Here is a 15,512-nt window from a genome sequence, read left to right as displayed (position 1 = left end):
GCTTAACTACTCAAGTAGACGTAAGAAGTTTATGTACTGACGAAGGTTGTGCGTAGTGAAGATGCTTAATGAGATGAAGATGCTGTTTAGCGAAGATTTGGCATCCGTGACCCGAGCAACGCCGGCCACACCACTAATATGAAATACTTTTAAGCATCTATATTAAACACCTAAAACACAAAACAAATACAATAAGCGCACAACCACAAATAAAACTTTCACGTGACAAAACATTAATCCAATTTAACCAAAAAAACACACAAGAACAAACTACATGAGGCAAAAATCATGCAGAATAAATCCGTGTAAAAAAAAAAAATAGATCTACCCAAGATTTACAATAAACACAAAAATGTAAACAAGAGAAAAGGCTCAAATATTCAGGCAGTGTAAAACTATGGCCCTATGCAGGCGGTGAGTCACAATAACGTGGCTGAAGTATGTTGACCAGACCACACACTAGAAGGTGAAGGGACGACGACGTTTCGGTCCGTCCCGGACCATTCTCAAGTCGATTGAGAATGGTCCAGGACGGACCGAAACGTCGTCGTCCCTTCAACTTCTAGTGTGTGGTCTGGTCAACACTATGGCCCTATATATGTAAAACTATGATAGTAATGGTGAGGTGTGCCAGATACACTCCACGTAGTCAAGCAGCGACGCCCAAAGGCATTGTCTGGAAACTTTGGCCATTTTCTCAGGAACAGTGCTTCCTGCCCCCTGAAGGACAGCACAAAATATACTCCATGTGTAAAGTGGGGGAAGGGGGAGCGGGGGGGGGGGGAAGGGAGAGGGGAGTAGGAAGGAAGAGGGGAAAATTGGTGGATTGGTTGGGCAAGAGGGAGTGATAGTGTCAGGGTGCGGCTGGTTAGGTTGGGGTGGAGGTGTGTTAGATGTGTGAGGGAGAGGAACGGGAAAATGGGAAGGGAAGAGACTGGGAGGGGGGACATAAGAATTGGTAAAAATCAGGGGATAGGGATGAGGTGGGGGGGCAAAGGGAGTGGAATGAACGAAAAACTATCCCGGGCACCGCCGGGTAACAATAATTTTCTTTGATTAAATTGTCCAATAAATCACTAAACTATATGTTAAACAGATCTCTAACCCATTCCATGGAGGACTGAAGAAAATGTATATATGCTGGTTAGCATTATAAATGTCTGGCTACATCTGTGGTAAGGAAAAAAGAGTCCATGTGGTTGGGCTAATAATAATTAAGATGATCTACGAACATTATAACAAGACCACGACAATCTTCGACAATCTTTAAGTAGCTTCACTACAGCTCATTACGTAGGTCGACTTCACGTAGCGTTACTAGGCAAGTTATGGGCAAGACTAACACTAATGACATTGAGCAATTCATGATTTCGACGGAGAATGAGAATATTTTCTGGCCATTGCATTCGAATATTGCCAACTTGGGTTATGCCGTTGTCAACTGCTTGGCCCAAGTTGGCGCGTCACGTCCCAAGTGAGACTCGTTGAGCAAGTTGTGGACCCTAGTTGAGATCTGGTGTGTGTGTGTGTGTGTGTGTGTGTGTGTGTGTGTGTGTGTGTGTGTGTGTGTGTGTGTGTGTGTGTGTGTGTGTGTGTGTGTGTGTACATATATGAATATATGTATATATTCGTATCTGTGTATGTGAGTGTTCATTCGATAAGGCTTGGGCGAATCAAAATATAATTTTTCACGTGCATATTGTCGTTGGAACTGAGCCAAAATTTATAACCGAGCTCGCTAAAAATTCGGGCGAACAGAAAGTGTATCGTGACATCATTAATCTTTTCCACATTACGCACGAAGTAAACCTTTCACACAAAGTCATAAACAAACATACTGAAGCCCGGTTAAATAATATTAACATACCCGGTTAAAGCCCCGGGTATATTTTAACGCCGAGATTACGGGAGAATATCTAATATATATATATCTGAATAATTATATAATATATACACAACATAGCATAAAAAATTAAAACAAAAAACACACTGATCTTATTAAATCCTGTTTACCATATTTGAAAAAAGGAGAATATAGATTTGACCGCTTTTGGATTGTCTTTAATCATTTATCAGAGATCAGATGACTGTTTAGACACGGATGGGACCATTTGCATGGAACGAGGGTACAGGAAAGAGGAAACTACCCGTGATAAAAAACAAAGGAGGCGGCCCAGCTAGTGGTGTGACCAGAGATTAAACAAATACTTAACTCCAAATCGGCAAGAAGAAAGAATTAAGGCGAGGACGTGGAGAGGGAGAAGTATTTATAAATTATATATTATATAATTAATACATATATAATACTTATATATAAGTATTTATATATACATGAGAGTGTCAGACCACGAAGGAAGGATTAAGACAAGAATTTCCTTAATTTTTGTATTTATTAATACATCGTCAGAAGGATGGATTTACAGTTCATTGAGTGTGGATATATAGGAAAGAGGTGAGGTACAATGTCTTTAAAGATAATTGGATATTCATAAGGTATAAGTGAGATAAATGTGTATCAATGATCCTACTCAATTAGCCCTTTAACTGATCAATCAAAAATGAATCTAAATTATACACACCATTGCTAATGTTCAAATGACATGATTTTGTAATCTGTATTAAAGCAGATTCAATAATGATCCTATTGAAAAGTTTTTTTTTACAATTCGTTATTGTAGAAGCTCACTCCCAATCAATTTGGTGAAAACTTTCTGACAACTGAACAAGCAGAACATTAGACAATTGGTCATGTCTTACAGAGTATTTATGTTGCGAAATTTAAAATTTCAAATCTTTGGATGTTTGCCCCAAGGCAAAACATCCAAAGATTACAAATTTCAGGAGTGGGTTCCTAACACGTACATAGGCATAGTTGGGGGTGTGCCTGCAGGCATTTGGGCAGATAATTGGTTCTTACCTTACGACGAAATGATTCCGGGGCTCAATGTCCCTGCGGCCCATTCCTCGACCAGGTCCTCCGACCTCTTAAGTACATCTGCGCCACACCATAATGAGAAATGAGAGTGTGAGGCGAGCAATTCAGCCCCAACATCTAGGAAAAACAGGCAGGTACAATTAGAGTCCATTGTTCGCCTCACCTTTAGTTCCAATTGTGCTTGCTGGCAGTTCAGACTTCCTGCTGCGGACGACACGAATGCAGCCAGGTAATAAAAAAGGCCACAGGGAACACGAGAGGCAAGAAGAATGTGTTCCCTCCTTTTTACTCAGAGCATGATTCGTGTTTCCCAATGCTCGGAAAATGATTCGTGTCTCGCAAAGTTCAAAATATGACCCGTGGTTCAAAATGCTCAAAATTCGAATAATGCTTAAAATGTGCAAAACATGACTGTTTCAAAATGTTCAAAACATAACTGTAAAATTATATATATATAAAAAGTCCCGTGCTTCAAAACGATATAAATGTCTCATGCTTCACAATGTCCAGAATATGACTCACTGTTCACAGTTCTTATAACATGACTCATTGTTCACAGTTCTTATAACATGACTCATTGTTCACAGTTCTTATAACATGACTCATTGTTCACAGTTCTCCATACAATCCTTGTACTTTACAATATTCAAAACATTACTGATAATATATCACAGTAAATTTCCTGCACGATTCCATTAAATATTCCTCAATTCTTAAAGTTGAGAAGTAAATAAACAATAGAGTGAAGCCGGATTGGCTCGTCTTCGTTGTCTCAGAAGCCGGTCGGTACCTATACAGTGAGGAGGATCTAGCCGGATTGAGCCCTGGCGAACTACTTGTTGACAATGCACCTCCGAGTCGGTTCGAGTCGTCCTTCACTCAGAGGTCAGCTGGTGCGTGAAGCCAAGAGACGTGAGAAGATCAAGAGGGGTAAAATTGATTCATTCGCATTTCTGTTTTTTAACAAACTTGGCTTCCTTCTCGGCATTCATCCTGAGCTGTCTATTTACATTTAATGTGTTGCTTATCATTTACGTTTCCTAATTCTCCTTCTTTTGTGTGAGTGTGGGACGCACACACACACACATACACATACACACACACACACACATACACACACACACAGAAGCAGACGTTAGAAGGAACTTTTTCAGTGTCAGAGTAGTTAATAAATGGAATGCACTAGGAAGTGATGTAGTGGAGGCTGACTCCATACACAGTTTTAAATGTAGATATGATAGAGCCCAGTAGGCTCAGGAACCTGTACACCTGTTGTTTGACAGTTGAGAGGCGAGACCAAAGAGCCAGAGCTCAACCCCCGCAAGCACAATTAGGTGAGTACACACACTCACACACACACACACATACACACACTCACACACACACACACATACACACACACACAAACACACACACACACACACACACAATGGGAAGACAGGACACCTTGAGGGTAGCTCTCATCCTGTAACTCAACTTAGATAATTACACTTGTTCGCACACTCCAAGAACAATTTGGTACCATAAAAAGTATGCCCAACACTGCTCTCTCTCTCATCTCTCATACTCTGATCAAGTCAGCAGCTGGGATCGCCCAACTGGTCATATTAGATAATAATCATTCAGAATCTGTCCCTAGGATATTATACTAGAATTGGCGTATTCCCAAATGTATGATAATAATTAGTGTTTAAGTTTGAGTGTTGTGTGGAAGTGGGGCAGGAGGCCTTGCATATATATATAATAGGAATTATTAAAGAGATTTTTCGCCTTTTGGGAATATAAACAAATATATCCTGTGCAAATTGCCTAATGTTGGTTTTATGTTAATTTAATTGTACTGTAATTTTTTCTCCTTCAGTTAAATAAAAAAAAAGTTTTGATCTAGTAATTATTTGCTGACAAAATATAATGGAAAGTTGAATTGGGAAGCTCTTTTGTGTAAATATTGTCCGACTAATCGACTAGGCAGATATTTAGCGCAGACCTGTATTTTTCACCAACAACTAGCACTCAGCATAACAGGGTAAGGCAATTATCGTGGTGTAGCTCCTGGTGCCCAACCACTTGGGGTGGACGGAAGAGCGACGGTCTCGCTTCATGCAGGTCGGTGTTCAATCCCCATCCGTCCACAAGTGGTTGGGCACCATTCCTTCCCCCCGTCCCATCCGAAATCCTTATGCTGACCCCTTCCAAGTGTTATATAGTCGTAATGGCTTGGCACTTTTCCCCCTGATAGTTTTCTCCTGTGACTGTCTCGTCCTTGGAAGACACACTGAGGACAAGAGTGAACAATATTATGATGGAGTGAAGGAACGCATGTCCAATCTTTGGAGCCATCGAGGGATCGAACGCAGGCCCTGCAAGAAGTGAATACAGAGAGGCGAGATCTGACGATGGTGTGACAGAATGGTACTCAATCACTTCAGACAACGAGATATCGAACGCTGACCTGCAAGAAATGAGTGCAAGGAGCTGGGATGCGAAGACTGAGTAAAGGAATAGTATACGATCACTTAAGCCATCGGGGATCGAACACCGACCTGCAATAGACAAAATCGTCAATGTGCCGTCGAATATAAGAAAAGACCCCTTGATATAGTAAGCAAAACTTACTTAATCGGTCTGCGTTAGGAGAGGAACAGAGTTTAAAAGAAACAAACAAGTTCAATTAAAGATGAAGCTACTTTAATAACTATGCCCCGGATGTATTATTTCCCTTAATGTTACTTTAACATCCGTTCCCCACCACCCCTCACTCCCTCATCCCCCTCACACCCCTCAAAAAATAAAAATCCCCCCCCCCCAACTGTTCTCTGATATCACCAAAGTTAATATTTTTCAACTTTACTCTCGCCAACGCAGTTCTTCGCCCGTTTTTATAGCGACCAAAAAGGGGGGTCCTCTGCTGGCGCAAACTGCTGAAGTTTTGGACAATCCTTTGTTCCAGGCACTCAGGTCGGTGCCGACGAGGGCACCATTACCGTAATTGCTCCTTGCTTTACATCCTTTTTTATCCCCCTCTCTCTCACCCACCCCCTTCTACCTTCCTCTCCTTGTTGCTTGGTCCATGGCGTTCTAACACTCTATTACTCGTGCTTTGGGAATGTAGAGAAAGGATATTAATAGGTATTCTCTACGTCGACCTACACTCATCCCGACCTCACTCACCTATCCACAGTCTTCCCTTCTCACTCATCCTTCTATCCTCCCTTACATTCATTTTTGGTGATCGTTCTTGTGTTGAAACGTCTCGGTCTTGAAGGATGCTGCCATGGCTATCTCTTGTATCCTTGTTATCGTCTCTCAGAACCACCGACTTAAATATTCCTTTTGCAAAGATTTCTTTTAAATTTTCCTTTATGATGTGTTTCATGTCAATCTTTCTGTTTACAATTTGGTCTTGAAATATTGCCGTTGGGACAAGCCAGTCTGCTGTTACTTCTCCGAGGTTGGTTATGATAATAATAATCTTTGGTTTGAAGTTTCGGAGCGCGTGGACTGTTTAATAAATGTAAAGAAAGCCGTCTTGATAACGGAAAGATGAACCGGTTTCGTAAGTGGTTGATAACTTCTGGCCCCTGGCTGGCTACTGAGACTGAATGGAAGAATGGGTATGCCATCAGCTGCATTGGGGAATTTGATGATGATGCTATGGGGCTATGGGTTGAAGAGTGTGTGTGTGTGTGTGTGTGTGTGTGTGTGTGTATGTCTGTGTGTGTGTGTGTGTGTGTGTGTGTGTGTGTGTGTGCGTATGTGCGTCTGTGTGTGTGTGTATCTGCGTGATTTCCGTAACTGCACATACCTAGTTGTGCTTGCAGGGGGATGAGGTGGAGCTCTTTGATCCCATCTATCAACCTTCAGTTAGACTTGTGTACAAGTTTCCGAGCTGTTTGGGCTATTATATCGACGTGTGAGACGCAGGCGTTGGCTTCCTCAGCATCACTTATTGTCCATTCAATTATTCACTGTTATGACAGCAAATTCTTTGTAATGTCTCTGCAGCTCACTTAAGAATTAAAATTTCCACCTGTGTCCCCCTTGTATGCACACAACCTATACTAAACAGTTCATTCTTGTGTGCCCTGTCTGTTCAACTGAATATTTCGTATGTGGTGATCATGTCTTAAATGATTATTCTCTCATCTATTGACGTAAGGTGACATTGTGCTAAATGTTCCCCCCCCCATGCAAAATCTCACACTATCACTGAATCGACTCTGATTTATTTTTTACATCTGAGTATATATTGGTTGTAATCCAGCTAATAGTTATGGTATTATATAGGTCAGAAAGGGTTAGGTCAATGATTCAAAGCAAATCTTCTCTCTATAAAATTTCCACCTGGGAAAGATTTTGATAAACTCTCCAAAGTTCTTTTTACAGTTCTGTATGACCTGATGCGTTTCATGTTAGCTATCTTCAACTTGGAAGGAAGTGTAGCAAGATGAAGTGTATCTAATTGTAGGATAGCTATTGAGTGCTGAATGTGAGTGTTTAATAAGTAGTGCCTCGGCTATATCTAATCTCATATTACCGTAGTGTTTGTCGATTATTTCAAGAATCAAACACACACACACACACACACACACACACACACACACACACACACACACACACACACACACACACACACACACACACACACACACACACACACACTCACACAATCTGTACACCAGTTGATTGACAGTTGAGAGGCGGGACCAAAGAGCCAAAGCTCAACCCCCGCAAGCACAAATAGGTGAGTACAAATAGATAAGTACACACACACACACAACCATACCTATAAAATCTTCCAAACTTCTCATCTACCTTCTCCTCTCTTATCTACTCCCTCCCTACACCCTCCCCAACCTTCAGTACCTCCCTCTCTCCCCCTTCCTCCGCCCCACCACCATACACACACACACACACACCTGACCACAAAGGGGAGGGCTGCAAAGGTGCCTCCCAAAGGGGGTGTCGTCGTTAAGACGAGAATTTGGTACCATAAAACAGACAAATGGTACCTCCAAGACCAGCGGCGAGCAAGGCATACGGGACTAATCCTATTCAGAGGGGAGGAAGAGGGTTACGACCAAGGGGGAGGAACAGGGGGAACTCCAGATGGCAGAACTAGAGAAACTCCAAAGAGGAAACATAGGGACACTCCACAGAAAATATATATGGACAATCCAGTAATGAAAAACGGAAACACTCCAGAGTGGAGAAATAGGTATAATCCAGGTGGGAAAAATAAAGGTACTGTAGAGGCTAGAAGGAGGATTACTGCAGAGGGAAGAAATAGGATTACTTCAGAGTGGAAAATAGTGACACTCAAAAGGGAAAATGTAGGAACACCTCAGAGGGGACAATAGAGGTGGTACTCAAGAGGAAACACTAATCACAAAGGGATTCAAACCAATGATATGACATATAATCACAGGTATGTCCCCTAATCTGTTCAACATATACCTGGAAGACTTAGAAGCATGACATATATGTGTGAACCGTAGCAGAAGCAATACTAAGGTATACACACATATATATATATATTTATATATGTGTGTGTGTGTGTGTGTGTGTGTGTGTGTGTGTGTGTTTCCCACAGATATATGTTATTAAATGTGATTGAACGAGTGAGATCAAAGATTCTAGGATTATAGCACGAATCTTCTCTATATTATGTTCTTCACTGGCTAAGAAAGTTTAAAAATGAACTCTTCCAAGTAAATTTTATAACTTTATTTGGACTGACGCGTGACACTGAGAGATACTTTCCGTTGTCTTCAACGTGTCCTGAGACAGTGGTGCATACTCGCTTGGAATATATTACATGCACCAAGTTGTCGACATAGGCTGGGACAGTAGGTGTGACGTTAGAGGTGAATTTCTATCTTGGTTTAGAGGAGAGTAAGATATTCCTATACGTAAGTTGATGGACGAGTGGGTCTGATATCGAATGACTCTGTTAAGTCTTATTTTCCATTGATATCGTAGCTTTCGGTTATCTCGTTGTTGTTGGTCAGAATATCTAGCTCCAATGATATTTGGAGCTAGATATTTGGAGTGTTTGTTCTGTATATATTTTTACAAAATTAAAAAAAGGTTTAATGTCACACCATTTAACTTCTCAACAAGTCACTGCCTTAAGAATAAACTAGCGAACGAAGGCCACGACACGTGACTGCCAGACAGACATTTCCTTGTACGAACTCAACAATTTCGACGCTCCGAGCACCCGAATACGCAAAATTACTGAGTGAATATTGACAATTGCCTGACGATCAAAGCATACGCCATTTAAACACTTCGAAAACTTTTGTCAATAAAATGCAAAAAAATCACACAATAATAAATTAAAATTTAGAATTTTTTAGAAAAAAAAAAAATACTCTAACTCTAGTGACGTAAAAAATAATGGTAATGGTAGTAAAAACAATAATAATAATAGTTAGAATAAAAATGCTCTAATAAAATTTATAAGTAGACTTTTCTTAGGTCGCCTGAGTTCTTTCGTATCCCCCAAATATTATTTTTCAGTCCTTCAAAGCCTTCAAGTTTTATCGAGTACTCGATCACCCAATACTCATATTACAGTCATTTTGACTGGGGAGGATCATCATATCTCAGGAGGTCTAGTTGGTGGAAGGTTTTTATCTCCCACAAGTCCCCATCCCTTGAACTTATTCTTCCTGTTAGTTGCAAATAATACTGTGAATTTACAATTTCAGAAAGAAACGCAACACATTTTATCTTTATGCTTGGTGATTATTCTCTCAATCAATTGTTCTCATTTTTTCTTTGGTATTTAATTTTTAATTCCCTATTATTGGATTTTAGAACAGATATCAAATTATTAGGATTTGATTTGGATATATAGCGTCGTGATATCTTCGTGCGTTCATCGCTATCCCAACTCCACACTGCGACAACACCACCATACTGAGTTCAATATATATATATATATATATATATATATATATATATATATATATATATATATATATATATATATATATATATATATATATATATATATAACCCGTGTTATTTATTTCAGTAAGTCATGAGAAGGTGAGAGGCACTTGAGTTTTACGTCTAGAAATTATTGAGAGGCTCTTTTGGTCTGTTCTGGAATTTATTTGATCTTATTGTTATCACTAATTATCTCTCTAAACATCTTTTATTATCTCATACTATCTCATCATGATGGATGATGGCCCACATCGTTGATGGTCACATAGTTGATGGCTACATGGTTTATATTTATGAATCTGAAAACTTGACGAATGCTGATGAAACACTCCTCGAGAGACAGCTGATTGAAAGCCGGTTAAAACAGCAGTTGAAGGCCGGTTGAAGGAGTCATAATGGCTGAGTCGCATGCATTTCCTTAAGGCCTTTTCCAGTGGTATAGTATGTTGATAAGTGGTGTAGTTTCTCTTATGTAAACAGCCCTTGTTAAATATCCCCGCCTTCCCTGGCGTGTGTGTGTGTGTGTGTGTGTGTGTGTGTGTGTGTGTGTGTGTATTCACCTAGCTGTGCTCGCCTAGTTGTGCTTCCAGGAGCTTAAGTTGTATAATAGTTGACGATCCATTGAGTCATGTCTTATCTAAACTGTAATTTGTGTATTGCTCGTCAACTATTAATTCTCTGCCCACCTCATCACTTTCTTCAACTTCCATCAATTCCTAATATAATTTTTTTATTGTGTGTAGATACACGAAAACAGATGTGTGTATATCACTAAAATAAACACGTGATTAAAAATGTGACAGTGTCAGACCACGGAGGAAAATTGAAACAGGAATTTCCTTAAGTACTTTCGTATATTAATACATTTTCAGAAGGAGTCACGAAAACAGATATAAAAGCAAGTTTAGGCGATGACATATTTTACGAATATGCGTCTCCGGGTCCTGGTAGTAGAGTGGAATTCGTTCTCGACTCACAAATCGGGGATTCCTGGTTCGAATCCCGATTGACAGAAATGTTTGGCCGCATTCTGTATCACCTAATGTCGGTGTTCACCTAGCAGTAAATAGGCACCTAGGAGTTAGTCAGTGTATTCCTAGCCTTCTATACAGCTATATATCCTCTCAGGAAGTGTTTATCTTCTACTATTGTATCTGGTATACTGGCTTCTTGTATCTAAATACATTCCAAGTGCAGGACATATACACTCAACTGGACCGAGGGTGTAGAGGCTTCACCAGCTGCGAAGTCACGAGTGTAAACAAATACCTTACTCACCCTCCCTCTTCCCCCCCCCCCCCCCCGCCCACCCATTGTATTCCAGGAGTGAATGAAAGACAAGGGAAGAGGGTTGAATGGAGAGATTCTGGTGAATGGGTGGCCGTGTGAACACTATTATCCAGTCGTGTTCCAAGATTGTAACTCCTCTCTGTTTACCATTGTTAGTCGGTGATACGACCCGTCCTCATAAACAAAGGCCAAAATCTATTGGACTTTGTCCATTACCTTGCTCTCTCTCACTCTCTCCCTCACTCTCTTACTCTCTCTCTCACTCTCTCTCACACACACTTTGCCTTGTACCTCGCTTAGTAAAATGTGAATAATATTATATATATATATATATATATATATATATATATATATATATATATATATATATATATATATATATTATATTAAAATTTCATTACACAAAAAGGGTTACAACATTGGTTACATGCAGTGTACAAGGCTACTTGTTACAGGTTGTAGAGTTCCTCCAGCTCCTCAGATGGCGGGCAGGAACCACGGATGCAGTGAGCACTTTCTCTCTGGATCTTCACACTAAGGCGCTGAAAGAGGAAACTGGCGGCTCTAGGGTCTCTAGTAGTTTCAATTAGCTTGGAACCCAGCTCCTTCAAAAAAACTGGCAGCACTTTTACCCCAGGCACCAAGTGATTTGGCTGCTTCCCTGCGATTGGCAGCACCGCCTGCCCGTGCAGGACTGAAGTCAACATAGGTGTTGACCAAAGTTGAAACACAAGTGTAGTCCCACACCAACTGTCTACCATTCTTCCGGGGGTTCACCGTGATCCCGTCTGGCGATCGACAAACTCATCATCAGAGTTGCGGGGAAGAGAAAGAGACAACGAATAATATTTATTGCAAATATTTTTTGTTTAATTCATGCAATACAAAACATGAAACTTGCGTATTAGCGCCATCGACTGTGTAACGCGATCATCCTCTTCAGTGATTTTACACTCGATCCCGGAAACCTGACAGAAGAAATTGTGAGAGAATACTCACAGAATCAAGATTAAAGCGTAAGGATTCACACAGTTTTATCTGCACTATTTAATATATTTACATAATTTTGAGTGTTACCGAGAAAGGCAGATTATGATTAAACAAAGGAACATTTGTTATATTTTTTTTACCCGATGTCGGGGACAGGCAGACTGGTAGGGTAACCTAGGTCAATAGCTGGTTTTCACCAAGATGCATACCACAATAGTTGCCGAGCTCACAGGTACATGTTTGTTATAAGTCCTTGCATAGCCATATCATTCTTCCTACGGACACGCTATACGCTTTCTTTCCGGGACCAAAACCTCGTTCCAACGAACGCACTCTATACTTTCTTCTCTGGCCAAAACCTCGTTCCAACGAACACACACTACACTTACTTCTCTGGCCAAAACCTCGTTCCAACGGACACACACTACCCTTTCTTATCTGACCAAAACCTCGTTCCAACGGACACCCACTACACTTTCTTCTCTGGCCAAAACCTCGTTCCAACGAACGCACTTTACACTTACTTCTCTGGCCAAAACCTCGATCCAACGAACACACACCACACATCCTCCCAACAGACACACACACCACACATCCTCCCAACAGACACACACACCACACATCCTCCCAACAGACACACACACAGTGTGTGTCTGTTACACTTACACAAGTGTAAAAAAACTTGTGTAAAGAATCATTCCGAACTTTGTATACCACATATGTCAGGCCAATCCTGGAGTATGCAGCCCCAGCATGGAGTCCATATCAAGTCAAGGATAAGACTAAACTGGAAAAGGTTCAAAGGTTTGCCACCAGACTAGTACCCGAGCTGAGAGGTATGAGCTACGAGGAGAGACTACGGGAATTAAACCTCACTTCGCTGGAAGACAGAAGAGTTAGGGGGGACATGATCACCACATTCAAGATTCTGAAGGGGATTGATAGGGTAGATAAAGACAGTCTATTTAACACAAGGGGAACACGCACAAGGGGACACAGGTGGAAACTGAGTGCCCAAATGAGCCACAGAGATATTAGAAAGAACTTTTTTAGTGTCAGAGTGGTTGACAAATGGAATGCATTAGGGGGTGATGTGGTGGAGGCTCACTCCATACACAGTTTCAAGTGTAGATATGACAGAGCCCGATAGGCTCAGGAATCTGTACACCTGTTGATTGACGGTTGGGAGGCGGGACCAAAGAGCCAGAGCTCAACCCCCGCAAACACAACTAGGTGAGTACAACTAGGTGAGTACACACCACACATCCTCCCAACAGACACACACACCACACATCCTTCCATGGCCAAATGTGCTCCCAACAGACACGGTGCACAGCCCTGCCTGGTCGATGCTCGCTGCACATATCCAAGGTTTAATTAAAGCTTGTGCTACTCTGCTTCAAATGTTTTGTTTTGGATCTCACGTTTTAATGAAAATTTCTCTGATGAAATCTTTTTCTCTTAATGTGAATCTCTTCTTTTTCGGATTTCTCGTGTTATATTAGCGAAATTTTCGCTGTTTTTTTTTTTAATGCATTGGAATCTTTTGAATCTTTGAATGTATGTAATTGTATATGTATGACTGTGTGTGCGTTTGTATCGATGTATGTATGGATGAGTATTTTTATGTAAGTATGCTTGAATGAACATATGTATGCATAAACGTTAATATATGAATATGTGTGTGTATAAATTGCATGTACATGTGCATCTATATTTGAATAAGTTTTGTACTTCACACTTGTTTCTGTATATAGTCTTGAGAGAGAGAGAGAGAGAGAGAGAGAGAGAGAGAGAGAGAGAGAGAGAGAGAGAGAGAGAGAGAGAGAGAGAGAGAGAGAGAGAGAGAGAGAGAGAGAGAGTGCACTTAGTAGTAATTAGGACAAAATTACCCTAACTGCAAGTTTCCAGAAGAGCGTTATTAGCATAATAATCTCTAAGAGGGAAGGTAGTTCTTTCCTGTGTCAATATTGCGTTCCGCTGAAAGAAAGCAATTTCCGAGAATAAAAGGGATGAAAGTGGAAGATGGCAAGGAGGAGGAGGAGGGGGGGGGGGGAGGAGGAGGAGAATATAGGAACAGATTTAAGGCGAAAAGGAGAAAGGTAGGAACATATATGAATAGAAGAAGCATGAAAAGAAACATATAATGTGACAAAGGAGAAGTATGAAAATTATGTAAAGGCAAAGAGAAGAAGCGTGGAACAGATGAAAAGGGTTAAAGGAAGTGTAGGGAGAAACAAATATAAGGGAGGAAGAAAAAGATAAGGTAAGAGACATATTATATGACCCTGTGATCCAATAATCCTGGGCTAGAAACTACTCTTGGGAAATCATATATATATAATTTCTACGTGGGTACAAGTGTTGTAATACTGTAAAGGTTGTGCTAGTTCGTGGATGTATGGCCGAATGAGAAGATAACACCAGAGAGAACTACAGAAGTAACACAGAGACACCTAACTGGTTTCTAACCAAAACCATTCGTATATTTATCTATCCTGTTTGAAACAATCCTTCTATCTCACATGTATTGCATAGGAACGCGTTCCATAGATCCACAATGTTATTTACAAAACCAATATTTACCCAGTTCTTATCTGAAAGTGATCCAATTAATATCCAATGTTAATTGTTCAATTGAACGTCCTTTGTTGTACATTTGTTGTACACTTTTCTAAATTTGTATAAATTATTTATAACTTAACTTTAACTGTCTGTCTAGAAAATTTGATTAACTTTACTCGATCTCTTCACGAAGGAAGTTAATCATACCTATATCCGGTAAACTATATTTAGGTCCATTCTATACTACTCTGCTTAAAACTATTTAGCACAACTAAATATAGCCCTAATACAAGCAAAAAAAAAAAAAATATAGCTTCTTTACCTAAAAGGGGTATCACCTCTGGTGCAAGTGTAGGGACCCATAGCCTCGGAGAAGAAAATAATGAGTACTCAGAGAAGACCTTGTGGATCCTCACTGAACACGTTGATATTCTAATACTAATATTCTTCTAATTATTATTCTTTACTAATTATTCAATATCGTAGATAGGCATGAGATAATATGACGGTTTAAAACAGTGTTATGTTTCACTGTTTGGATGAGTTGTTCCTGTAATCTTGTGTGATAGTGGTGATAGCTATCAAACCATATAGATAACTCTGTCAGAGGGCGTGACAGGTGTGACTCCATCACCATCAACTTGTATACGTGACTCCATCACCCCTAACCTGTATATGTGACTCCATATGTGACCAGGATCGAAGTACTGGTCATCAGAGCGATCCAAGACTAGACACTTTAAGCAAGCAGAGTAGACACTTAGTTCGGAAG

Source organism: Procambarus clarkii, chromosome 6 (genome assembly GCF_040958095.1).
Source record: "Procambarus clarkii isolate CNS0578487 chromosome 6, FALCON_Pclarkii_2.0, whole genome shotgun sequence".
Taxonomy (NCBI): Eukaryota; Metazoa; Arthropoda; class Malacostraca; order Decapoda; family Cambaridae; genus Procambarus; species Procambarus clarkii.
The sequence above is the reverse complement of the archived record's forward strand: the minus strand, read 5'-3'. Positions refer to the sequence as shown.